Genomic DNA, 27,680 nt, shown 5'->3' on the forward strand with positions numbered 1-27,680 from the left:
AAAGTGGACATTTCATGTTTGAATTTGATGACCGTGCAACAGCATGCACAAAATAGGCTTAAAATACAAACATGAAAATCCCGACATACAAATCACCACATGCACGCACCCATCCATAAATACACACTCGCTCGCTCGTCCAAACAAACAACATATGATGGCAAAAATTTAATTATTTTTACACAATAATGACGTGTCTCATATCAATATGCTAAAAATGCATAGCCCGCGCAGAACCCTCTCTCTTTGTTTTTGTTTGTTTCCCCCCATTTGTTGGGGGGTAAATATGGGAGGTTGTGCCTTAGCCATATGCCACCGGCATGACCATCATTTTTCTTTTCTACAACCTCAAGAGCAGGAGGCTCTTGATGGCCTTGATTAAGGAATTTAAGTTTTAAATGCATATTAGCGATAAGCATGTTGTCCAGGGATTAACATTAATTGCTTTGGAAGTGGCGGCATAACTTATTCCAGGTTTCAAACATGTTGCTGCTGCTGCTGTCTTTGCTTTCCTTGATTCCATCCAATAAGTGTTCTTTTACTCGATGCTGCTACTCATTGCATGCATGGAGCATTGGGGAAATGTGTCAATAATGTTTATACACGATTAAATGACTATTAAAATCTCTGTGGCTCCGCTCACTGTTGTTGTAGCATTCACTTTGAGTTTACGTTTAATTACCGAACGTTTAAATTGACAATGCGTTAATGACATTTAAAAGAATCGCGCAACAGAAAAAAAAACACACATTCAAACACCGTCATCATCATGGACATGAAAATTTACCGGCATGTAGGCATGTGTATTCAAGAAGAAAGATAAAAAGCTGAACAGTACACTCGAGGAAAAATAGTGAAAGTCTTTCCAGAGGAACGTGATAATTGTACTATTTGAATCCAAAACGTTTTGTATACGTTATTTCATTAATCCGAATGGATATTCCCGTTGCCAGCTTACACTCACTTTTTACAAAAGGAAAGCTCGAAGGACCAAAATTTGCGGCTGTCGTCTCTCTCTCGTGTATAGTATCCACTATCATTTGTTTGTGAGCACATGATGCAAGATTGATAATTTTACAACATTTATTTACAATTTTGCATTTTCCCGCATCTAAATCTCACTCAAAACTATCAAAAGTATCAAATTTATTTGTACCGCACCTTTTACATACGTAATTGAAAACTTTTCTCTTTTTCCAAAAAAATGATTTTTATTTATTATCAATTTTCGTGTTCTCACAAAACTTTTACTAAATTTCGAGTGTAATTTTATTTTTTACAAATCTCATCCTTTACAATATTTCATTGAAACGCATCACTGGGGATAATGATGTGCATATGGTGGTTGGACGGTCGGTCGTCATATTTATGGTATCTCTATCCGAGAGTTTCCTCTGTGTCATTCGTTTCATTTCATCATTTTCTTTTTTTTCAACCACATCAATTCTACAATCCTTTGGTAGGATTGGCCCATGAATCATTTATTATCAGTACTTTACACTGTATTTACTTTACATATGAACAGATGAAGAGCAGCAGCAGCCCAGAATCATCTAGCATGTGGAACTGTCAAAAAGAAACACTAACAATATTTAAAGGTAATTTTTATTTTAATGTTAAACCGTGTGGAAAGCCACAAAGCACCGTTCAAACAAATATCCCGAACCTAGATAACGTAGATTTAACTCTTCTGGTCTCCCTGTTCCTTTACTCTTCTGAAATCTCATAGAACTGTGCGGCATTACACCAAAGCCTGCCATTCCTACCTTCTAGTGTTCATTGATATGGAAATTATTTACATTGAAATACAACAAGTCTGCTGCATGTCGTCTGAAAAAAAGCTTACCAATGTCGACATTTTAGTCCAATGCATGGGTAGGTTTTATTCTTTCTTCTTTGGACGATTTCTCTTCGCCCGCACATCCAATTCAGTTAGTCAGATAGCGGGATACAGTGGTTAGAAACGCCTAGAAAATTTGCCAATGCAAATCCTGGTCAGTTAAAAATAAAAGAGCTTTACTTGATTTTTTAGAAGTGTTAAATCCGGTTTATGCTTTCATAGTTATCGTCCTTATATATTAAACATAACGGTACTTAGTCCTAGATTTTGTTTACTTAATCTATTCCAAATCATAATAAAAACGTTCCTTAAAACTACAGCTGTTAATCAGCTGATCTATTTAACCTACAGGTGACTAATATTAGTATAGTTTACATTGCACAACAAATTGCCATTGCAAATCCTGGTCAGCACAAAATAAAATAGTTTTCTGTTTAAAAAGTCCGGTTTAGGCTCTGTATAACCTTTGACTTCATTTTCATAATTATCGTCCTTATATATTAAACATAACGGTACTTAATCCTAGATTTTGTTTACTTAATCTATTCCAACTCATAACAATAACGTTCCTTAAAACTACAGCTGTTAATCAGCTGGTCTAATTTTCCTACAGGTGACTAATATAGGGTAGTTAACATTGAACAATAAATTTCCAATGCAAATCCTAGTCAGCTCAAAATAAAATAGTTTTTTATTTAAAACAGTCCGGGTTAGGCTCTGTTAACCTTTGACTTCATTTTCATAATTATCGTCCTTATATATTAAACATAACGGTACTTAATCTTAGATTTTGTTTACATAATCTATTCTTAATCATAAAGAGAACGTTTCTCTATTATAACAGCTGTTAATCAGCTGATGTACTTAACCCACAGGTGACTAATATTAGGATACTTTACATTGGACATCAAATTACCAATGTAAATCTTAGTCAACTCAAAATAAAAAGTTTTTTTTTTATTTTTAGAAGCATTAAATCCGGTCTAGGCTCTGTATAACTTCCGACTTTATTTTCATAATCGTCGTCCTTATATATTAAACATAACGGTACTTAATCCTAGAATTTTTTACTTAATATATTCCAAATCATAACAATAACGTTCCTTAAAGCAACAGCTGTTAATCAGCTGATCAACATAACCTACAGGTGATCAATATTAGGGTAATTCACATGGAAATATTTATCGTTAACTAATAACACTACACCTACAAGGTTTGTCTTGCATTTGCATCGTGCCCAATAATGATAATGGAATATATCTCAAAGTACTCCAGACCTCGCTCGGTGGAGCTTTCCTTGAATTTGCCACACAACAAGAGGCAAAAAGAACTGCTTTCCATTTTTCAGTTTCCCTTTTGCCATGGTGAAGTCGCTGTGGTAAACTGGGGACATAAAAAAGGGATTATGTTATGTTATGTGGCGGCTTGAAAATACTCAGGTTATTATTTACTTTACACATATTATTTTTATTTCATCAAGTTGCCTTTGGCTTTGAAATTTTCTATTATCAACTTAGCATTGATTTTCATAATTTATGTATATTGTTAAAATCAAAATAAATTTCATTTTTCTAGTTAGTTCTAATTTGTCTTTTGAAAAATAAACATTAAATTTTTTATTAAATTTTTTATAAAATTAAATTGTTGTGGAATTAAATTTTAAATTTGGATTTTTAGCCAACTAATTGGCGACCTCCGACAAAAGAACGTAGAGTCCGTAGAGTGAATCAAAAAACCCATCAAACTCAACAAATACATCATCAACAATGGAAGTTTCACGAGTAGCTGTGAAAGCTCCTCCATTTTGGCTTTCCGATCCGCGGCTTTGGTTCAAGCAAATAGAATCACAGTTTATCATGGCCGGCATTACGCAAGATTCTACAAAATTGCATCAATCATCAATTGCATCAATTGAAAGCTATATTTTGGAGAAAGTTACAGATATAATCATCAATCCTACTGCTGAAAATATGTATGACACGTTAAAAGGCAAACTTATTAGCAGTTTCTCGGATTCAGAGGAGAAGCGTCTCAAGAAGCTTTTGACGAACATTGAGTTGGGAGACAAAAAGCCTTCAGAACTGTTATCCGAAATGCGTTAATTATCTCAGGGTAAGGTTTCCAACGATATTTTGAAGCAGCTGTGGATGTAACGACTTCCGCCACAGATGAAAGCAATTTTATCCGTTAGTGAAGACAGCCTGGAAAAATTGGCAGCGATGGCCGACAGGATTGCGGATAGTAGCGAATCAGATGTATGTAGCTTCTCTCCATCAAACACTCACTTAGAACAAATAGAGAAGAAATAAGAAACTCTTTGCACGCAGATGGGTTCATTCCGAATGTCAAGAAGCCGTGGTAATTCATCATCAAAACATAGACGTTCGAATTCCGGAAGCAAATCAAAACCGTATTGCTGGTATCATTTCAAATTTGGCGAGAAAGCCAGAAAATGTGTTGCACCATGCAATTACAGAACACCAACATCCTGCGCCTTGTAGACTCTGTTATCGTTTTCTTTAACATAGGGTTCTTGTATGGATCCTCTCAAATTAAAGATCTGCAGGTTATCTAAATCAACCGTAGAATGTTCCAGAATGATCTGGACGACCTTAAGCATCACTTTTGCTGTGTGATGATGTGGATGCAAGATGTTATCAAACAGTTTTTCGGAATTGTCGATTTAATCTTCATCGTCTTCTCCATTTAGGGCAGATCCTACGCCCGTCATGACTTCTCTTATGCGATAGCTTTGTTCATGTTGTTAGGAGATTCAGCGGCAATTATGGACCACTTTGGAGTATCTTTGTTCGTTTTTCCAGGCTTGGGATCATCACACTCTATCATGGTCAACCAAACTTTGATACGAGGCCAGGCCGATATCGACCCAAGCCTCGCTAACATATGCATTTTTCAGAGAATTCTTTGATTATTCGTTCTTGCATTTGATTACCCTGAAACCACGATGCACCTTGCTAGAATCAACAAGTAAGAAAAGCGTTAAGTTCGGTCGTGCCGAACTTTTTATACCCTCCACCACAAATTTCAGCCATTTCGGTGGATTAATGTGGCCACAACCTTCAAAATACCGAAATGCGGAAGGTACCGTTCTATGGGGGCAATATGATGGCGTGGACCTATACCTAAAAATTTCTGGGGGAAAGTTTTATACGCCTAAAGAAGACTAAATATCAAATTTCAGCCATCTCGGTGTGATAATGAGGCTAAAACGTTCAAAATATCGAAAATCGGGAGATATTGTATTATGGGGGGATATATCAAGACGTGGACCTATATAAACATTTTATGGTAGAAATGTTTCTTAGCCTCTGGAAACACAAAATACAAAGTTACAACCGATTCTTCGGTCAAATGGGTCTAATACATTCAAAATATATTAAAATGACGCGTACTTTATAAGGGGCCTTATGTGGGGGCTATACCCAAACGTGGACCTATATAACCCAACTTTGGTAGGAATGTTTTCTGGCATCTGAAGACACAAAATACCAAATTACAACCAATTCTGTGGTCAAATGGGTCTAATACATTCAAAATATATTAAAATGACGCGTACTTTATATGGGGCCTTATATGGGGGCTATACCAAAACGTGGACCTATATAACCCAACTTTGGTAGGAATATTTTTTGGCCTCTGGAGACACAAAGTACCAAATTACAACCAATTCGGTGGTAAAATGGGCCAAATATCTTGAAAATTCCTTAAAACGACGACGCGTCACGCGTCATTTTGTATGGGGGCTATACGAAAGCGTGGACCTACATAGCCCGCTTTCAATACCAAAAGTCCTACGTAAAAATAACATATTTTCCCAAAATTTCATCAACCTACGTCAATCCGTTCGGACGCTAGAGTGATTTCCACAGACGGACAGACGGACAGACGGACGGACATGGCTATATCGATGTAGAATTGCACGCTGATTAAGAATATATATACTTTGTGGGGTCTACAATGATTATTTCGAGTAGTTACAAACGTAGTGACAAACTTAATATACCCCCATCCTATGGTGGAGGGTATAAAAATGTGGCAGGCGATAATCCTCCTCTGTAAGAACATGTTCCAAAGCATGTTGAGACAACTTTGATTATACCTTAGCCCATTCCGCATTGGTGACAACCATCAGGTTGTCCTTAACGACTTCATTGAAAGGCCGCTTTGTTAATGATGAAACTAGGATGTAATTTTTTAACACTTTTCGCATAGCAAGTTTCTTGGCTTCCGTTGAGGAACGTTCTCGCTTCACGGTAGATGGGCGATCGTCGATTTGTAACATTTTAGCTTTCTCACATTCCTCAAAAATTTCTTGTGTATATCAGCTTGTTGCCCTCATAAAGCTCGTGCACTGTATCGGTCGCAGCACAATCTTGCCGAGAATGCATTTTGGTACTTTTTAGTTTTTTTTTTTTTTTGCTTTGGGGATTGTCCATTTTTGGGACAGTCCGCTGTCAGAACTGTCTGGATCATCCTCGAAAGAGTTGCTAGACTGCATTCGGTGAGTTTTGTAAATGTTTTGTTGTTGTATTTTTCACAATGTGTTTTTTCCATTGGATGCTACCAACTAGACTTCATTAGACACTTCTCAACCATTCAGATACTCAGTGCAACTACTTGGCTCGCGAGAATATATTTCTATATTTTCTGGGACCGTCTACGGCGGATTTAACAAACAAAATTTCCAGCAAATACATTTATAACTTAAAATACCAACATTTCGGTTAAATCATGATCAGCTGTTTTTGCTGGAGAACCATTTTGTGAACCTCAAAAAGCTGCAGTATTTGCCAAATACTCATAACGTAACGTGTCATTAAACCACTGTACCTGGCAATAATCCGAACGTTTACGGCAACTATTCAGATACTCAGTGCAACTACTTGGCTCGCGAGAATATCTTTCTATCTTTTCTGGGACCGTCTACGGCGGATTTAACAAAAAAAAAATCCAGCAAATACATTTATAACTTAAAATACCAACATTTTGGTTAAATCATGATCAGCTGTTTTTGCTGGAGAACCATTTTGTGAACCTCAAACAGCTGTTGCATTTCTTTGCCAATTACTCATAACGTAACGTGTCATTAAACCACTGTACCTGGCAATAATCCGAACGTTTACGGCAACTATGTTACATTCATGTCGAATGGGCACTTCAAGCGCACTTGTTACCATCATTCTGGAACGTAGAAAGAGAACAAAACAGAGAGAGAGAAACAGAAGCAAAAATATATTCATGCATTCAGTTAATTTGTTGCATTTGTGCAATGTGTAACACAGTAAATATTTGCAAGGAAACGAAATGGGCAGACAGACGAACAGATGATAGTCACAAACATGCGAATCATGGTTTGAATCATTTTTAAGTTAATTGAATTTTAATATTATTACTTTGCACGCATACGCCCAAACAGCGGCAACACGAATAAGTGAGAGGTGCAACAAATGCAGTAAACAGAAAAAAACTGGCAAACAGACCCGCTACATTATGGCCATAATACACATTATATGTAACGAAGAGGTATTCCCGTATTTGTCGGTAAATATGTGTGCCTCATAAATCACTACCGCAAGTGGTAAAACAACGATAATTACCCTTACACACAAAATACGATTCACAAACTACGAGTGCAGATCAGGAGTCCCTTCACGCACGTTTTTTGTGTGTTACGTGAAAAGAAAAAAAATCGCAAAAAAATAAAACTCCAAATGAAGTGAGAAATTTGGTACACACATTGATTTTTTTTTTTTTTTTGCTTTTGGCCATATTTGAGTTAATTAAAACTAATTTAAAAATTCATTTCATTTTAAGTTTTCGGTTTAGTTATTTATTTCATTTGATTAGACAATTAATTAGACATTTTTTTCTAAAAAACAAAAATATTGGTTAATGAATGACTTGGAAATCTATTTCATCTGCTAACAACATCTGGCTGGCCAATGTAACGTTTCGCTTTAATTCCTTGGCATAACTCGAGTAAATACTGACTGACATTCCATTGGCAATAACGTATAAGGCCATTTTCCACACATACACCCGTACACATAAAGGAGGCCTACTACTTGTCCGACAGTCGTCTGCATTCACAAACGTCAATTACAAGTTAATTAAAACTTCCAGTTAAGATAACCAACGGCCGTCGGACAGACATTCATTGAAGCCCCTAATACGAAACGATGAAGTTAGCAATAAGCTTTGTGGAGCAGTTTATGGGTTTACGGTATTTCTCTTCTAATGCGTGAGAATATTAAGGAATTTTACTCCATTTTTGATTTGGACAACAAACATGTTCTCCCCATTCTAAAAATGGAGAAAGAGAAATTCTCCACGTTACTTTGAAACATTTGAAATGTCTTTGATGCCTCCCTACCCCAGAGGTAATCGATTATGGTGAAATAAATTAATTGAATCTGAAACGGAGAATGTTCAGCTTTAAACAGCGACAATTGCTTTTAACGTTTTGTTTATAGATCAAATGAGAGATTTATATGTACTCCGCACTTATATAGTGTAATATTATTTATTGACAATAAATCTTGAAGTGTGAAATGCCCTAATATTAATGAACTGTTTATCATGTGTAAATAAAGTAGATCAGCTGATGAGAAGTGCTATTGTTATTATTAAGAATAGCTTAAGTAAATAAATGGATAGGGATCAAATAAGCCTCCCTTAAATAGAGCATTTAGATGATTTTGTAAAATCTAAGTCAAACGTCCATAAAGATAACATTCCAATGACGGGCTAGTGTTAAGTAGCCGATGATTGCAATAAATTTCTTAGAATCAGCCCATCCAACCAAAAGTGCTTAAAATTAAAATATGTGTGAACTCGTCGTAAGCGGATATAAACCAGGAGGTGAAGTGTGAACCAAAATTGACGCCTGTGAAAAAATTTCAATTCCATACTGAAACCAGGAAAGGGAGCTAATATTGGAACTCAATAAGTTATCACATCAACAAACAAACAAATTCAAAGATGTAATTTGGGAGGTTCGACGAGGCGAGAATTTGGCGCTCCTAAAATAACCAATACTACGCATATAGAGACATTAGTTTCTAGCGATCTGGCATCTGCTTGCATCAAGCGGCTCGCTATATAAACGTGTACACAGATAGCCGGGATGGTGGCTATGAACTGGCAGCCCCAGTACCATCATAGGATACGATGGACCAATCACTCAACCGAAACGATGACGACATTTAGCAAACGAAAACGGATAAGAATAGGATAATGGAACATTCGTATATTAAGAGAGTCTTCAAGACTAGCCCAACTAGAGGCGCAGGCAAAAAGGTTCAACATTGCTGCATTGGGTATAAGCGAAATGCGATGGCCTGGAAATGGAGAAATGATATCTGCAAATGATAACCTTATATTGTTCAGTGGACATGAGACAAGAAGTGAATACGGTGTCGGCTTTAAATTAAGTAAAGAATTGCGCAAAATCCCCTGTTCATGGAGCCCAATTTGCGAATGGCCCGCTTCTACAGTGATGTCAAGAATCATGTTACTATTGTGCAATCCTATGCCCCCACGGAGGATGCAGAAGAAGAAATTAAGGACCAATTTTCCAACCAGTTAACTGCCACTATTCATAAGGTAGCGGAGCGTGACATACTTCTACTGACAGGTGAATTTAACGCAAAAATTGGCAACAATAATCATGGCATACCTGAAATTATGGGAAAACACGTCTTGGGAGAAAGGAACAACAATGGGGAACGATTTATTGAATTTTGCCAAACATTCCACCTCGTTATAGGCGGTTCACTATTTCCACACAAGGATATCCATAAATATACATGGACCTCAGCAAATGGCTACACAAAAAATCAAATAGACTACATTTGTATACGTCGCAACTGGAGAGGATCGTTAATGGACGTAAGCACAAGCAGAGGTGCGGATATCGACAGGGACCACGAGCTTGTGGTTGCGACTATGAAAATAAAACTGAGGAGAATATTTAAGAAGAGGCAGAACAATATACCAAAACGATTTAATGTATCAAAATTAAAAAATAGTCAGAAGAGAGATGACGTCGGAAACGCGCTAAGAGACTGCGTACCGTCGTTACAAACATCATGGGAAGACACATACGAAGCAATTATAATATAAATATAGCGAAGGATAAAATTGGCTACAGCGAGAAATCAGAAAGGAAAGTATGGATATCGGATAACACGTGGAACCTAATCAAAGAGCGCAATAACATGAAAATTCGAAAAAAAATCACAACCCCACCTTTCAAACAATATACTCCAATTTAGCGAAAAAAGTCAAAAGAAAGAAAGTCAAAGAAATTCTTGGAAACAATGGCTAGCGAAGCAGAGGCAGCGGCAGGTACAAATAATATGAAAGAATTAGATCAAATAATTAACCAAATTTCAAACCAAAACGGTAACCGAAGCCATGTCGTAAAAGATAAAAGTGGTAATCTTTTGACAGACACGGCTGACCAAACACGCAGGTGGAGACAGCACTTCATGGAAATAAGCAATTGTGGAATCGTGAATAGTACAGAAGCCCCTGCTTCACCAAATGAGGACTGTATCGTAGATAGCCGAATATCAGCAGAACATCCGAGCGTAGAAGAGATTGCCAGAGTTATTACAAAATTGAAAACTAATAAATCACCAGGAGATGATGGAATATCCCCGCAGCTTTTACAGTCAAACCCAATCGCTTCGGCTGAATTGCTATTCCCACATATATTCGATGCCTGGTCTAATGAAATATTCCCGAGTCAGTGGACAAACGGTGCCATTATAAAATTGCACAAGAAAAATGACCGGAAAGATTGCAACAAGTGGAGAGGCATCACGCTACTTAATACTTACTTAGTTGGCCCATTACAGAACATTTGTTCCATAGACTGAACTAAGAAAAGATCTCCAATTCTCTCTGTTTCGTGCTTCGCTTTTTGGATTACCGCGCCTTGTCATTTCTTCATCCACTTGTTTGCACCATCTATTCTTTGGCCTGCCAATTCTGCGTGTACCGCCATGTGGCTCGAATTTATACGCCTTTTTAGCGGGTTCATCATCGCTCATTCTTATTATATGGCCTTGCCAACGAAATCGCTGCATCTCGATACGTTTAACTATATTGATGTCGTTGTATAGCAGATACAGCTCTTGGTTCATACGACGTGCATATTCACCGTCAACGCAGATCGGTCCGTAGATCTTTCGAAGAATTTTTTCTCAAACACGCCAAACACTGCCATATCTGCTTGCGCAAGTTCCCAGGCTTGGGAACCATACATCAGCACGGGTAGTATCAGTGTTTTGTAAAGCGTTATTTTTGTTTGACAAGTTGTGGCTTTGTTTTTAAAGTGCTTACTTAAGCCAAAGTAGCATCTGTTGGCCAATACAATTCTTCTTTTTATTTCACAACTGATGTCGTATGTTGTGTTTACGGCGGTGCCGAGGTCTTTTACTGGCTCAAAATTAAAGGGACCAACTTCAACAGTTGGTCCGATCTCAATGGACGCATTGCGCGTCGACACCATCAGCTTGGTCTTCTCGCCGTTTACCGCAGATTCTCATTCGACCTTCATAAAGGTATCGGTTACTTATTTTACGGATCGTCCCATGATGTCTAAATCATCAGCATAAGCAAGTAACATGTGGCTATTGGTGGATTGTGCCACTTCTTTTGACGTTTGCCTCTCGTATAACCTTTTCTAGCAGGATGTTGAAAAGATCACACGAAAGGCTGTCTCCTTGTCTGAAACCTCTTTTGGTACCAAACTCTTCGGAGAGGTTCTTTCCTATTTTAACTGAGGACCTCGTGTCAGTTAAGAGTCATTCTACATAGCCGAAAGAGCTTTGCGGGGATACCAAATTCAGAAATTGCTTGGAATACCTTTGAACATAGCAGGCTGTCGAAGGCTGCTTTATAATCGACAAAAAGGTGATATGTGTCGATCTGCATCTCTTGGGTCTTCTGCAGGATATGGCGCAGGGTAAATATCTGGTCAATGGTGGACTTGCCAGGTCTAAAGCCGCATTGGTATGGTCCAATTATTTCGTTGACCATGGGCTTTAGTCGTTCGCACAATATCCCTGACACTATCTTGTAGACGATAGGGAGAAGACTTATGCCCCTATAGTTGGAGCATAAAGTCTTATCTCCTTTCTTATGGACGGGACACAGGATGCTCAGGTTCCAATCGTCGGGTACGCGTTCTTCCTGCTAGATGGAGCTAACTAGCTGATGCATACACCTTATCAGCGTGTCGACTCCGGTTTTAAACAGCTCGGCTGGTGGGGGGCCATCAGCTCCTGCTGCCTTATTATTCTTCAGCTGGTTTATTGCTGTCTTTACCTCATCTTGGCCGGGTGGTATACATTCAATACCATCTTCTGGGATTGGATCTGTGGTATCTTCGTCGACTTCGCTACTATTGGATACCAACATTTTGGAAAAATGCTCTTTCCATATCCTTAGCACACTATCTGTATCAGTTACCAGATTACCTTGCTGGTCTCTACAGGAGGAGGTAGAGGTCAGTTCCAAAGCCATCAGTTTGATGTTTCACTCTTTGGTAGAATTTTCGGACTTCATTCTGTCTCCTGTACATCTCGATTTGTTCACACTCCCGCTTTTCCATCTCTCTCCTTTTCCTGCGGAAAAGACGTTTCTCCTCTCTCCTTTTCTCCCGATACATCTCTTGTGCGCTACGCGTTGCTACTGATTGTAAAGTAGCCCTATATGCCGCATTTTTCTCTTTGGTAGCAGCACGACACCCCTGATCATACCATGGATTCCTTGGCGGAGGTCTCTGGTATCCAAGTACTGATTTTGCGGCTGTTTGCATGGAATGGGCAATGTTTTGCCATTGTCCTGATATGTTATCGGGACGAGGAGTGCTTTGATTAAGCAGTTGGGCCAGTTGAGTGGAATATGCTGTGGCTATCTGTTGTGATTGCAGCTTACCGATGTCTAACTTCCATGTTGTGTCTGTTCGTACTTTGTTTGCTACAACAAGGTAGTGGTCCGAGTCTATGTTTGCTCCTCGGAACGAGCGCACATCCAACACGCTCGATGAATGTCTTCCATCTATCACAACGTGATCAATTTGATTTCTTGTTTTATGATCTGGAGACAGCCAGGTGCCCTTATGAATATCGAGATGCTTAAAACTGGCACTGCTAACTACCATGCTTCTTGCAGCCGCAAAGTCTATCAGCCTCATACCATTGTCAGATGTTTCACTGTGTAGACTGAATTTCCCGACTGTTGGGCCAAAGATATCCTCTTTTCCATCCTTTGGCATTAAAATCGCTTAGTATATTTTAATGTCATGGGCAGGTCAACGGTCATAAGTTTCTTCTAAGCGCTCGTAAAAAATATCTTTGGCCTGTTCGTCCTTGTCTTCAGTGGGAGCATGAGCGCAAATAAAGCTGATGTTGAAGAATTTTGCTTTTAATTGAATTGCAGCGAGTCTTTCATTCACTGGGGTGAAACTGGAGACCAGATGTTTTAACCTCCGACCAACTACAAATCCTCAACCAAACTCATGCTTTCTGTCATGGCAGCTATAATACAGTACGTCACCTTTAGGTGTTGTTGTGACTCCTTTCCCAATTCATTGTATTTCCTGTATGGCAGTAATGTCGTCCTTGTACTTTTCAAGTATATCTGCCAATGCGTAAACTGCACATTCTCTATAAAGAGTGCGAACATTCCAGGTGCAGATTCGCAGATCATGGTCCTTAAAACGTTTGCGGGGGTCGTCAACTCTTGAGGGGTTTGTTTTCCTTTTCTTTCGTTTTTTTTCATAGTAGGCTGTTTTTTCTAGGGAAGGGTTACTTATCCAACGCCCCAAACCCAAGTTTTTAACGTTCTTATGGGTGAACGCGCGGCACATGTTAGCTTACTACCTTTAACGGGTGTTAAAGGCAGTTCCCCAGGTGACATCACGGGGAGGTCAATGTCCACTTGAGATGAAAGAGGGATCAAGACAAATCCTGAGCTTTGCCATGTTAAAGCCGGTTAGGACCGTTGCTTGGTATCTTCCATCCCCTACGTCACATTAGGCCATGTTTATATTATAGCCTTTTGCAGGGTTAACCTTCTTTATGAGGATTTATTTGAAATATAAGCAATGGAATTGACATTTGAAACCCAGTGGGTTATATATAAACGTACTTTTATATTTGCAAATAGTTTGAGTTCTGATTTATTCAGGTTCATGGGTCACATGGATCTTTTGTTTTGGCTGCGAAGTTAGATCAGATCATTTTAATTCAACCTGCGGGAATCCTTGTCCTAAAATCAAGTGCATATTTGCTGACATCTGATTAGCCGTTAGGTTAATTTTGACATTTCTGCTATAGGTTTTGCAATTTTTCCCGTACTTTTTTAATAAATTTGTATAGGGAAAACATTTTTTTTTTTAATTCGCTAAAACTATCTAATTTTGCATTAAAAAAAGTACGGGAATACTATACTCTTATTTTGCAACCGCCATGCATTGGGAAATTCTATCCCCATTCCGCATTATGGCAATATTTCTATTAATAAAGCATTAATTTAATTAAAAAACAATTTTAAGCTTTTTTTGTTGCGCCAAAGCATTTAACGTTCACATTTTTTTTGTGTTGCTGCCTGCACTTAGCCACTTTGGATCATCAATAACTGTTCGATTATAAAATTGTTTAACAATTGGAATTATTATTCAGTTATTTGAAACCAATTTTTGTTTTTTGTTGTTGTGGTTTTTATTTAATAAAAATTCATTCAAGTTTTTTGTTGCTGATGCTTTAACAATAAGAGCCGCTAGTAAAAGGCAAAAAAAACTGCAACATAAAGCAATAATAATAACAATCATCATCATAAATTTAACTGCTGCACATTGCTGTAATCAACAAAACAACAACAAAAATAGCCATCCATCCTGCTGCTGCCACTGCAAAACACTGAATGCCTTTGATTGAACAAAAGTTTAGAAAACAATTACCAATAAATTTCATTTGAAATTTGTCATAAATTATGATTTTTAAATAGAAGAAGAAGAAACGAATCCGCTACTGGCAACAATAAGTTTTCATTTGTATTATATAATGCCGGGTTATGTATGTTTGTTCATATGTGTATTTGTATTAGGACACAAAATAAAATGCCATATAGATTTTTTTTTGCAATTTATGCAAAATATGCCCTTATATGATATTCATGAATGAATTCCTTCATCGAATGACAAACAATTGAGGCACGCTATGGCAAATCAGAGAGTTTGTGGGGTTTAAATAAAGTGGTTTAATAGTTAGAAGAGGAGAATTTCAAACAAAAATAATTTCAAAAAAATTTGTAAGTTCCTAAATGTTTAAAACGTAAAATATGCACAACATATCAAACCTCGTTTGATGTAAATATAGCCAGCCACCTTCCGTTAGCATTACGTTTGTTTACGTTCTAGTATTTCTTCTAATGAGAAAAGAGTGCAACCTCACTAGAAATCGTTCCTAATCCATTTTTATTAAAAACCAAACCAATTAAAACTCGTTCCTAACTTGATTAAAACACTGTCCCAAATGCAATTATTTCATATTTGTACAACTACACACTCGTTTAAAGAACACAGACGCACTCACATTTTTTCTATTCGTAAAACATAAACAACTAATCAAACCTCATTTGATGTAAACATAGCCATAGACAATCGAATTCCGTGTAACATACACCTAGCCAGCCACCTTCCGTTAGCATCATGTTTGTTTACATTTTAGTATTTGTTCTCATCTCAAGTTTACAAATCAGCTGTGTATGAGAAAAGAGTGCAACCTCACTAAAAATCGTTCCTAAGCCATTTTTATTAAAAACCAAACCAATTAAAACTCGTTCCTAAATTTATTACATTAAAACACTGTTCCAAACGGGCCACCGCCACCAAACTCTAGGCCATATTTTCAAATGCAATTATCTCATATTTGTACAATTACACACTCGTTTAAAGAACACAGACGCACTCACATTTTTTTCTATTCATAAAACCGCAACTAATATTTGATAGCCAGCGCTGCTAGGGTGTTCAATTCAAAATTGATATAAAAATACGCATTTGGTTAGATGTGAACAAACAACAATTGTCTGCTACTTACCGACCGCGCACCACAAGCAAAGCATTGTTTTTGGGAAATTCCAGAGTGTTTGCAATTTGATAGATTATGAAATATAATTAGCTAGGAAAGGAAATAGCGGCAAGCCACAGAAGAGGGTATTGAATTTCATTCCAATAGAGAATGGTTTAACCACACTATCGCCGGTTAGACACAATTTAAATTTTTGAGTATTTTTGTTTTTTCAAAAACTTGATAGAATCTCTCAATTATAAAGAATTTTTAGTTCCAAAAATTGCATTAAATGAATATTCATTTGTTTGTCATCCAACTGAACTGAAATTAGTTTCGAAAGGGTAAATGAAGCATGGCCCAGTAAGGCAACTAAATGCAGGAGTAGTGGAATATGTGGTGCTTTGTTTATGCCATTTTAGTTGTTACTCCCTTGGTCGCATTTCTATGCCCTGACAGTTGTTGTTGTTTTCCTCTGTATGCTGTGTGAGGAATCTCCCTCATAAAAATTCAATTCAATCAAATCAATTTATGCAAATTGAATATGGTCAGTAGTGGTGAGTTTTACAGTTGAATTTGAGTTTTTTTTTTTTTTTTTTTTTTTTGTTATTGGTGTCAAATTGACTAGTTGCTCTCAGCATGGCTCGTTGAACTTTTGGTTAGATCTATCAATCATCATCATTTAAAGGGGTGTAAAGGAAAAGAATGGGGTACAGTGAGGTGCAGAATAGATGGATATGGAATATAATATTATAAAAAAGTGATAAATTAGAAATATTCCGAAGTTGTAGTGTGACATGCAGTATACTTTAATAGGAAAGCTCAGCCACAATGCATTAGAAAGTGAATTTTCCAAATTTCGGTCTCAAGCCAACAACAATCCGTTCCAGATGTTATATAGCAAAAAAATACGTCAATTAAAAACTGAGAATAATACAACGAGCAGTTTCTGGAATGCGACAGTAAGCAATCTCGTTCATTAGCCCATTAACAAAAAATATGCGAAATAGTGATTTTTAGACATATTCAACCCAATGGAAACAAATCAATGCGAAGTTCCCTGTGAAGAATTGCCTGGGACACTGAACGTATTTGCAACGAAAATACAAACCCATTTTTGAGCTAATATTTCTTTGCGAAGGAGGCTGGGTTAACTTCCTGTCTATGTGTACAAGAAGCTGTCTACAACAGATTGTATAGTGGTTTGGATGTTGATTTCCCAAATGAGAAGGTTATGTTATCACATTAGATTTGAAAATATTTTGTGTTCTGACTTTTTCAGGTTCTTGGGTCATATGTATCTTTTGTTTTAAAGTTTCGGTTGTAAAGGTATATCACATATTTTTATTTCAAACTGTGGGAATCCTTCTCCTAAAATCATGTGCATGTTTGCTGGCATCTGATTAGCCCCGTGCCACACTAGAGATATTTCAATGAAATGATGCGTTCTTAGATCGAGTTCCATACTAAAGTTATTTTATGCAATTGCTGTAGTGGGGACCTCGATCTAAGCACACCTAATTGCATGAAATTATTTTATTGAAATCGCTCTAGTGTGGCCCTACATTAATTTTGACATTTCTGATATAGTTTTTGCAATTTCTTGCTTTGTTCCAGAACCTGCAAGAATCTACTATTTTTTACTACGATAGCATTTTTTCCTTTATGTTATCGGAAAAAATTGTAAAAATTAGTAGATTCTTGGAGTTCTGGAACAGACCATCTATAATATTTCCCGTAGTTTTTGAAAAAATTTGTATGGAGAAACCGTTTTTAAGTCTCCGCTAAATTATCAATTACCTACATAATAGGCCATTTAGATATGACCTCATTAGCCGCATTTAGTGCATTATCAGGATTTATTTGCTAAATCTGGCGATAATCTACCACATTTCCCATACAAAAATAAATACTCGTATCTAGTGGATTTGTTTTAAATCCGACATAAATTCTTGTATACAACTCTGTTTTTTGCAACAAGTTGCTAGAAAAGGCATAAAGTTGCAAGCTGGCACAAGAAACAAGGTAGATGCATCGATGAATTTATACAACAAAAATAGTTTTAGGTGTAAAAATTTTGATATACAAAAAATTGATATACAAAGTTGATTTTAATCAACCAAGACTAATATTTACGGTAAAATAATTCATTATTTGCTCATTAGTTGGCATTAGTAGTATAATGTGCTAACATTTTCAATATTAAACAATAAATTTGAAATTTGGTGTATGTTTTTTGACACGAATTCAATTTACAACAACTTCTTTTGGCGTTTCAAATTCGATCAGATGGACTGATGCATCTACCTTGGTAATTGTACTATGAACAAAAATCAGCTGACTGCCATTTAAATCCTCCAAAGGTATATCTAAATGCAATGATATTTTTACTGGATTTATTAAACCCAGTTGAGGATTTATGGCTAGTATAACATTTACACCGATAAAAATTTGTTCCTTATAATCTAGAAAAAAGTAAAATTTTTAGATTCTTGCAGGTTCTGGAAAAGAGAATATTTTTGCCGTCAGATGAAGTCATTCAAAAACGTGTCCTATGAAAAATATTTACATAGTTATCGATAATGAAAAGACGACCTTTCCATTAAAATCTATAATCGATTTTTGGACTTCTCAAGTCAAAAACATCGGAAAAAGACATCACTCATTACACTATGCAACACTGAAAATGCAAACAACTTCTAGTATGGATTTTTTTGAAAGTACATATTTAGACTATAAAAACCCTAGTAGAGTTTTGTGTTGTCAGATCCAGTTCGGATTTTATGGCCTCATCTAAACCGGGCTAAATCTACACTTTTTTGAATTTATCAGGCTTTTATCTCAGAAACGAATAGGAATTTGGCCTTGCTGTCTTTAACAATATTGTAGCCCTAAACTAGTAGAACTTATCATTACAAGAAGAAAAACTCTATTTTGGACATCAAAATGTATAAAATATAGAAAATTTTACATAATTGCTGAAGATCTGGTCAGTATCGGTTAAACTATTGGGAGTTGAACCAAGTAACCTTTTGCAAAAATCTTCCAAATAAAGCTCTCAACAATTCTTTAGAACATTCTGAAACCCTAAAATGCTTACTTCATGTTGTTTCAGCGGTATTTTTCATCATATTTTTTGCAACACGTATTTCAAATACAGTTCACACTAACAGTTTATTCTCAGCTCAATCCCACGGCAGCGGGTTCTAACGTACCGGATTGACCCGGAACCATAGAGTTTCGAACAGCGGCTGCCAACCCAGCATCAAACCTATGCTTCTACGTAGGTTTCATGCTGCTACAACAACAATAGTTTATTCTCCCATTTCGGATTTCAACACTTTATTGATATTTTTATTAAATCGTCAATGAAAAATGTACTGAAAACAACGGCATAGAGGCATTTTACAACAATGACATGTTCCGAAGAGTTGTGTATTACATTCCAGGGAATATTTCTCCAAAAGAAAATATTCAGAAAAAATTAACGGTTTTCGAGATACGGTGCAAAATGTATAAACATCGTGGCAGTTTTGCATATATTTTGAAATTTGAGGCAATAAATGTAGATTTTCGAGCTCATTATTTCTCCAAATATTTTATTCTTGTTCTTACCTACAAATTTGCTTCAGAGGTCAGAAGAAGATTCGCATTGGTTTCAGAGATATAGCCCCGAATTTCTTTAAAAACTCAATATTTAACCATGTTTAGATGGGGCCATAAAATCCGAACTGGATCTGACACAACAAAACCCAACTAGGGTTTCTTGTCGTTTGGGTCTGAACTTTCAAAAAATCCTCAGTTCCCATTTTCATGCGGTTTTTCAAAAAATAGTTATTATTTAACCCTCTCATCCCCGATGTTGCATATATGCAACATTGTCTTTATGAGCGTCTAAGTACCACTATTTAACATAATCCCAGCAAAAAGTTTGCATCCGTGTATGCAGTTTAATCAGTGCAAGTGTACAGTACAATTGCCGTTGGAGCACATCTTTTCCTATGAATTCACTTATGAATTTTACAAGAGAGCGCGCAGCTAGGGTGCACTCCATTTTGCTTCCACAGCACACAGCTAGTATGCACTCCATTTTCGATCCAAATCACAGCTTAAGATGCAGTGCTTTGGATTGAATTTATATTCATTCTTCGGATTGCATTTTTAATCAGTCTGAAGATGCAATAAAAATGCAAGCCATTGCGAAATATCCCAAAATAAATAAAATGCATTTATTGTGTAAAACAAGAACTGAAAGAACTTTATTATATTTATTATATAAACACAAATTTATTATATAAACACAAATTAAAAAAAAAAATCCATTAAATTCAATCACATTTGAGATTACTTCCTCCGCTCTCAATTTAATCCAAACGCATCTGATTTTACTTCATCATCCAAAAGGTTTTTTATGTTGCCTTCCCATCACTAGTTCAGCATTCGACATGGACTCCAACTCCGCTCCATTAAGCATTTCCGTCTCGTGAATTACCGCAAAAATGTTCGCAAATTAAGTTTTTATTTCTTTATTTTATAACAAATTCTCCGAAATGTATACACTCTTGTTTGTTTTTTTTTGAAGAAATGTGTAGGGATCAACCAACTGGTTTTTTCTGTAGGGATCTCTACAGCAACTGCTTATAAAATGTATCGAAAGGAGTGCATTTTTCCTAACTCTGTTGGACTACATAGAAATATGTTGTGAAATCATAACTCCAATTGCACAACTTCCAAAAATTTTTGCTGGGTTCTGCTTTGAATCTTTCTCAAAAGTATATACAGGAGGCTGTTTAAACTTGTAACAACAAAAAATATAGGTTGTGTTTCGATCAACATAGCTACGGTGCATTATTCAGTGTAATGTCTAGCACTCCAATGAAAATTGTGTACAGTCCAAATTATTCTAATATTTTCTAAATCAAAATATATAAGCTTTCCCAGCAAAATTTGACGGAAGGGGTTCTTTGCGATGACGTGATTTCATGTCATCTTTTGCATTGGTTCAAAGGAAGTCGTGAAAGATCCGATCTTTTCATTAGGATTTGAACCAATGCAAAGGAAGTCGTGAAAGATCCGATCTTTTCATCAGCATTTGTACCCATTCCATCGATCCAATAGAGATGATGTTTGTGTTTTTATTTACACACCTGTTTATTTTCATTTTGGTATGTTCCAGTACTGCAAAAATCTACTAATTTTTACTATTTTTTCCGATAACATAAAGTAAAATTTGTTATCGTAGTAAAAATAAGTAGATTCTTGCAGTTTCTGGAACAGACCAAAGTTGTTAGAACTGTCGTCGTGATGTTGTCTTACATTTCCTGCATATCAAACAACTAAAACTTCTAAACAATTGGTATTATATGAAGTCCCAACCATCGAGCTAAAAATAGAATCGGACTGCACACATTGCTATTTTAAAAGTTCCCTTGTCTGTTCTAAATCTGACATAGAATGAAATCAATCAAATCTCGCTTCTTGGAATTTGAAAAAAAGTCCGAAACGAAAAGGAACAAGAATCTGAAAATAAAGAAGAAACTACTTTTGGAAAGAAACAATTAAAAATAAATTAATTAAGCATAAATGGTATTTTCCATAAAAAGTCTCTCCTCCCCGTTCGTTACATTTTGTTCTTAGAGATCCCTAAAGCAAGCCGGGTTGTAGATCCCTACATATTTCCGTCACTAAACAAAAGAGTATAAATTACCAAAATGTTGTTATAAAGTAACAAAATTATAAAATAAAAGTAATTTACGAAATAAAAATACTTAAAGGAGTGCATTTGGAGTCCATGTCGAAATCTGAACTGGTGATGGGAAGATAATTGAAAAAACCTTTTGTAAGATGAAAGAATATCAGTTGCGGAGAACGGAGGAAGTAATCTTTTGCGTTGATGCGGTGGTGATTACATTGCAATTGTGGATGTACATAAACTTTTGAAAAACTAAACTGATAAATTAATTGTAGCTATTTCATGAATTCGTTTGAATTAATAAAGAGTTTTGTTTTTCATGAAAACCATATTTCAATACAGCATTTCCATTTTCCAAACAAGACATGAAAATTTCATGCCAAGGGGTTGGTGAAAATGACATGCCAAAGCATTGGTTAAAATGATATGTCAAAGCATGGGTGAAAATGACGTGTCAAAGCATTGGTGAAAATGACATGTCAAATCATTGGTGGAAATGACATGCCAAAGCATTGGCGGAAATGACATGTCAATGCATTGGTTAAAATGACATGCTTAGGATCCAGAAAAGAACGTCATCTTTTGGGGTCCACGCTCATATAAAATTCATCGATGAAGATGCTAAAAAGATGACATGCTAGATCACTTGCACCCATGATTGAATGTCATCTTTGGCATCGAACATTTTGCTGGGTTATGTTAAATTTTAGTTTTGATTCTTCAAAAGTAAGACGAAAAGAACATTCCTGAAAGATTAAAACGTTTTTATTTACACAATTCCACAATATAATGACCAAATAAATTTCAGAAATAATGTACTGTATCTTCAGAAACAGGGGGAGTAACGCTCCGAAATTTATGTTATAAGTTTGTTTTGACATATACTTTAATTATATGTTTTCAAAATAACTATTGGCGCAAGGAAAAAAATTTGGGGATGAAAGCCCCCCATACCAAATGCGGATATTATTCGAATGTCCGGCACAACTTTCGAAAACGATATCACATTCGAAGGATTGGCAAATGTTTTTCGGGTGTACACAAGCACGTTGTTCTTTTGTTCGTCAAAAGTTCGAAAACGATATCATTTTCGAACATTTGGTGAATGTTTTTTCTTCACAGGAAAAATTGTTTCGAGAAACATTTTTTTACTTTGGATTTTGTTTTGTTTTCAAAAATAATTTTATTCAGCTTGTAAAAAATTCCCATTTGCTTTTTTCAAATAATTTTGATATAAATGCTACGTATAATATAAACAATAAGTGTTGATAAAGCAAACATATGGGTAGGTTGCCAAATACAAGACAACAATGTTTATCAACAGTTACACATCAAATCGCAAACATAACAAAGAAATAAAGACGAAGAAGGCACAACACAGAAACATCAAAGAAACTCAACCAAAAATGTTTTTCGCCACTATCGTAAAAACTATCGTCAATCATTCGCTAATAATATTATTAATGATATTCGAAATCGAAGGATTTCCTGCCACAAACTGAGCGACGAGTGAATCGTTTTCAATTCATTCTCGTGTGTCGTTCTCGAACAAAATATCCGCAAAACTATCGAGAAACATTCGCAAGCGATATCGTTTTCGATAGCAATGGTATGGTGGGAGGTTAAGAAAAAAAAGAGGTTTGAAACAGAATTTCAAATTCAGATCTCCCATAGAAAAGTAAACTTGGTTTAGCATGTAATATTGATGTTCATCACAGACAATTCACGCATGTTACGTCATTCAATTTTAGCACCATGCTAGAGTTTCGAACTATCAACCTTGGCAATGTGAGTTCAACTCCCATTATGGTCGATTTTCTTTAAAAAATATTTTTTTTTTAATTTTTTAAATTCTGTTGACGATCAATATTCCAAGTTCAAGTTCTAATGAAGATTGCGATTAAAATGTTTTTGATTTTAGTCCATATTAAAAAAAATAAGTAATTTAATTTGTCATACCACAATAAAAATGTATTTAGAACCAATTGCTAAATACCTATATGCCTGTTCAAGAACTTGCAAGAAGCTACTATTTTTTACTACGATAACCATTTTTCCTTTATGATATCGAAAATAATAGTAAAAATTAGTAGATTCTTGCAGTACTGGAACATACCATATGTTACGGCCTCGGACTCAAAAATTTTCTTATATTTTCCATCGATTTCGTTCCATATAAATCCCCATACAGAATAGTACAATTTCTATATCCATTCTATCCATTTTTATATCTATTTCTATCCATTTAAATTCAGTAAATTTTGAAAAAAAAATCTTTTTTTTTATTTTAATTTTTTTGTTATAAAATAATTTATTTGAAAAATTTTACATATATTTTGTAATTTTTCAATATAATTTTGAACGTGTTTCAACACCGGCTCGTTGGTCTAGGGGTATGATTTTCGCTTCGGGTGCGAGAGGTCCCGGGTTCAATTCCCGGACGAGCCCAAATAGTGGTACGGCTTTACATAAAGCCGTATCCGGTAAGTCTTTTGTTGTGTTAAATATTTCTTCAAATTATTAGAAATATGATTTAAACAACAATAATTCATCTTGAGTCTAGAATGAGCGCAGCTTAGAAACGGGACAATGGTAAGCAACAACAATTTCTGAAATGTTTCTAAATAAACAACTCTAAGTGGCTAGAAGAAGAACGAAACACCGAATAGTGACGGCGCATAGATCAACATTGAAACAAAATATGATTTCATTAATCCTACCGCTACATTTTGTAATCTGACTAAAATTTTTACAAGTTGGAAAAAATTAAGACTTCGTCTTATCGGGATATTAGGTTTTGTTTAATCAATGAAAAAGAAAGGCAATTTATTCCAGTTGTATATCCGTCGTTTCGTAGGGACTTTCCAAAATCTTCAGGATAAGATTGCTTAAGTCTAGAGCATCGGCTTAACTTCAGGATAATTATTTGTTGAAGTTAGTTTGGCTTTAGGTCGAATAAAACAATAATTTGTTTTTCATATTGTACCTCTTATTTTCAATATTTTTCTTAAAAAATATTTGTTATTAAAAATAATCTTTCATCAGACTTTCATTTAAATTTTGTTAAGACACAATAAATAAAATAAACAATAAATGTAAAAATAGTTAAAATATAAATGTAAATTATACATTTGCCTTAATTCTAAAGATCACATAAGTTAAAAATGTAATATACATATGTATGTACCTAATGTATTTTCGCAGAAAATGAATTCTAATTCTCCAATTATTACAGTTTTTTTTTCAATTTTATCCGAAAACAAATCGATACATATTACTCTCTTATTACTTTTATTAATACATATGTCTTTATATGCGATTCTCGAAAACATTTTCAAAATTTTGTCTTATACTTTTGCGTTTCACTGTTGTAAAAGTCATTTAGAAATGTCACCGAAAATCCCCATTTTTTTGTTTCTTCTGCTGCAACAAATTAAAAATGCATTGAATTTGGTAGGAATTTCATCGTGAAACCATTAAAACCTAAACATAACAATGTTACAAGTGTTTGGTAGGTACTACGAAAAACAAAACATTTACATGTCTATCGATTTATTGTCAATTCATTCAAAACACCTCTAGGCCAAAGCAATTTCGCGTTTTGACAGAAAAACTACCAAAAGGAATAAAAACAATGGCTAATTGAGTTTTCTGCCAATATAGTGGAAGTTTGACATATTTTTAATGCAGTTATCGCTAAAGAAAAATCAAACAAATTTAAAAACATAAACAAAAAACTGGAATTTATTAAAAATATCATTAATCACAAAATTTAAAAATAAAAAAAATAGATTTTCGAACTGCCCTCTGTGAGGTTTGAACTCACGACCCCTGGTTTACGAGACCAGTGCTCTACCACTGAGCTAAAAGGGCGTTAACGCCCGCTGGACAAAAATTCAATAGAAATATGTGTGTCGACAGGCGCTTGTAAAATATTGTGAAATTTATTTCGAAATCTTTATCACAGAATTTTGTTGTTGTTTGTGTTCCAAAAATAACTGTTTATGAGTTTTTAAATGGTGGTTCTTCCATAATTGTTGTTTATTTATTTTTTTTCTTTGTGTAAAGATTTTGAAGAAATTTGCACATGGTCGTTGTTTTTGTATGGCTATTAAATTAGAATTCTTTCTCTCACGCTTGTGTTGTGTGTTCTCCATTTTGCGTTGAGCGAAGTGAGAACAAGCAGTGTTGTTGTTGTACCAGTGTTGGCAAAGTCATTGTATTAGTACTCTGATGAACATAATACATTGAATTAAAATAAGAACAAATGTGGATTGTCTTTAGCTAAGTGACCTTTAATAAATGTAAACTAAAAACAGGGGGTTTATTGTTGTATTATCATTTTCCTATAATCGAGTAAATTTTGATAAAGATTGGTTAGTTATTTAATTGTGCTAATAATATTAAACAAAAATAAAATAAATATTAATTGATGGATGGGTCAAAAAAAAAGCACTATTATTACCCTGAAGAGAGAACATTAGCGTCAAAATCAAGAAATGAGGGAAAAAATCTTCGATAGTAGTCTAAATCCTAGAAAAGACGGTGGGTTTTGTCTAAAACACAGTGAAACCAAAACAAAACTGAAGAAACAAGGTATAGTCCTAAAAATACAACAAAAAACAATTGATAGTCCCATTGTGGCTCTCGCTAAAAAGACCTATTAAAATAATCTTGGGTAATTACTGTTGACATAGGTAATGTTATATTCACCCGAATAGCTCGGAGAATACTAGGGGCTACCAAATTACAAAAATAATTAACAAAAAGCGTTCAAATGTTTCGGGAAAAAAATTGTTGATGAGGTCCTCCTTGGCTAATAATCATATAGGTTGGTCCGGAAAAAACGTACATAAAAATGTTTAGAAATTTCTTCTACACCATTTTCACATGTAATTCGAAGAATTTCACTTGTAATTTGAGAATTCCAATTGAATTTCGAATTATTTCATTTGTAATTTGAGAATTCCAATTGAAATTCGAATTATTTCATTTGTAATTTGAGAATTCCAATTGAAATTCGAATTATTTCATTTGTAATTCGAATTTTTCCATTTGTAATTCGAATTATTCCATTTGTAATTTGAATTTTTTCATTTGAAATTCGTATTATTACATTTGAAATTCGAATTATTACATTTGTAATTTGAATTTTTCCATTTGAAATTCGAATTATTACATTTGAAAATCGAATTATTTTATTTGTAATAAAAACAAAAATACTCTCATTTCTTCTTTATACTAAGGTGAAGATAATCCAACCATAACGCTTAAATCAATAAAGGATCGTATTCATCTTAACTTAAAATTTTTTATGAAAATTATATTTTTGGGACTTTTTAAGCATTTTGTAATAATTAACTTTTTTCTCTAAAACGTATAGTTTTCCTGCAATCGGGTCTTCTTTTAAAAGTTCCAAAAACTTTGGAGGGTAATATAGGTGTATCCTTAAATGCCAATCCCTTGGTTTTTGATTGGGAAAATAACAAATCCCTGACTTTATATGATTCTAACATTTTTGATTAAATTTTTATCTCATATTTAAATTATTACTATTTATAATACTTTTCCACATCATTGTGTCGACGTTTTAAGTGTACGCTTCCAACACCCTCTCAACCATCTGGGATGATCCACAACCTTAAAAAAAAACTTAAAAATGGATCATCGTTGCCACCACCCTTAATTTAAAAATATTTCAGATGCTTTGATTTTCAAATGTAATAATTCGAATTTCAAATGAAAAACTTCAAATTACAAATGTAATAATTCGAATTACAAATGGAAAACTTCGAATTACAAATAAAATAATTCGAATTTCAAATGAAAAAATTCGAATTACAAATGAAATAATTCGAATTTCAATTGGAATTCTCAAATTACAAATGAAATAATTCGAAATTCAATTGGAATTCTCAAATTACAAGTGAAATGTTTCGAATTTCAAATGAAATAATCAAATTACAACTGAAATTCTTCGAATTACAACTGAAATTATTCGAATTACATGTGAAAATGGTGTAGAGCAATGAAATGAAAA

At 35.0% G+C, this 27,680-nt stretch overlaps 1 protein-coding gene, 1 long non-coding RNA gene and 2 other non-coding genes across 4 annotated transcripts in view; 2 read left to right on the top strand and 2 right to left on the bottom strand.

Annotated features, from left to right (window-relative positions):
• Window positions 1-27,680, top strand: part of Bx (LIM domain-containing protein Beadex) — a 213,615-nt gene that overhangs the window by 157,464 nt on the left and 28,471 nt on the right. The gene's annotated exons all lie outside the window — the stretch shown is intronic.
• On the bottom strand, window positions 2,982-15,999 carry LOC141397394 (uncharacterized). The gene is made up of 3 exons (XR_012411392.1): window positions 15,979-15,999; window positions 15,851-15,896; window positions 2,982-3,223 (listed from the first exon to the last, which is right to left on the bottom strand). It is a non-coding gene; the product is annotated as an uncharacterized lncRNA (long non-coding RNA).
• Window positions 24,017-24,088, top strand: TRNAP-CGG (transfer RNA proline (anticodon CGG)). The gene has a single exon. It is a non-coding gene; the product is annotated as a tRNA-Pro (tRNA).
• TRNAT-CGU (transfer RNA threonine (anticodon CGU)) lies at window positions 25,442-25,513 on the bottom strand. The gene has a single exon. It is a non-coding gene; the product is annotated as a tRNA-Thr (tRNA).

This window comes from Musca autumnalis, unplaced genomic scaffold (assembly GCF_047663935.1).
Source record: "Musca autumnalis isolate F117 unplaced genomic scaffold, ASM4766393v1 scaffold_3, whole genome shotgun sequence".
Lineage (NCBI taxonomy): Eukaryota > Metazoa > Arthropoda > Insecta > Diptera > Muscidae > Musca > Musca autumnalis.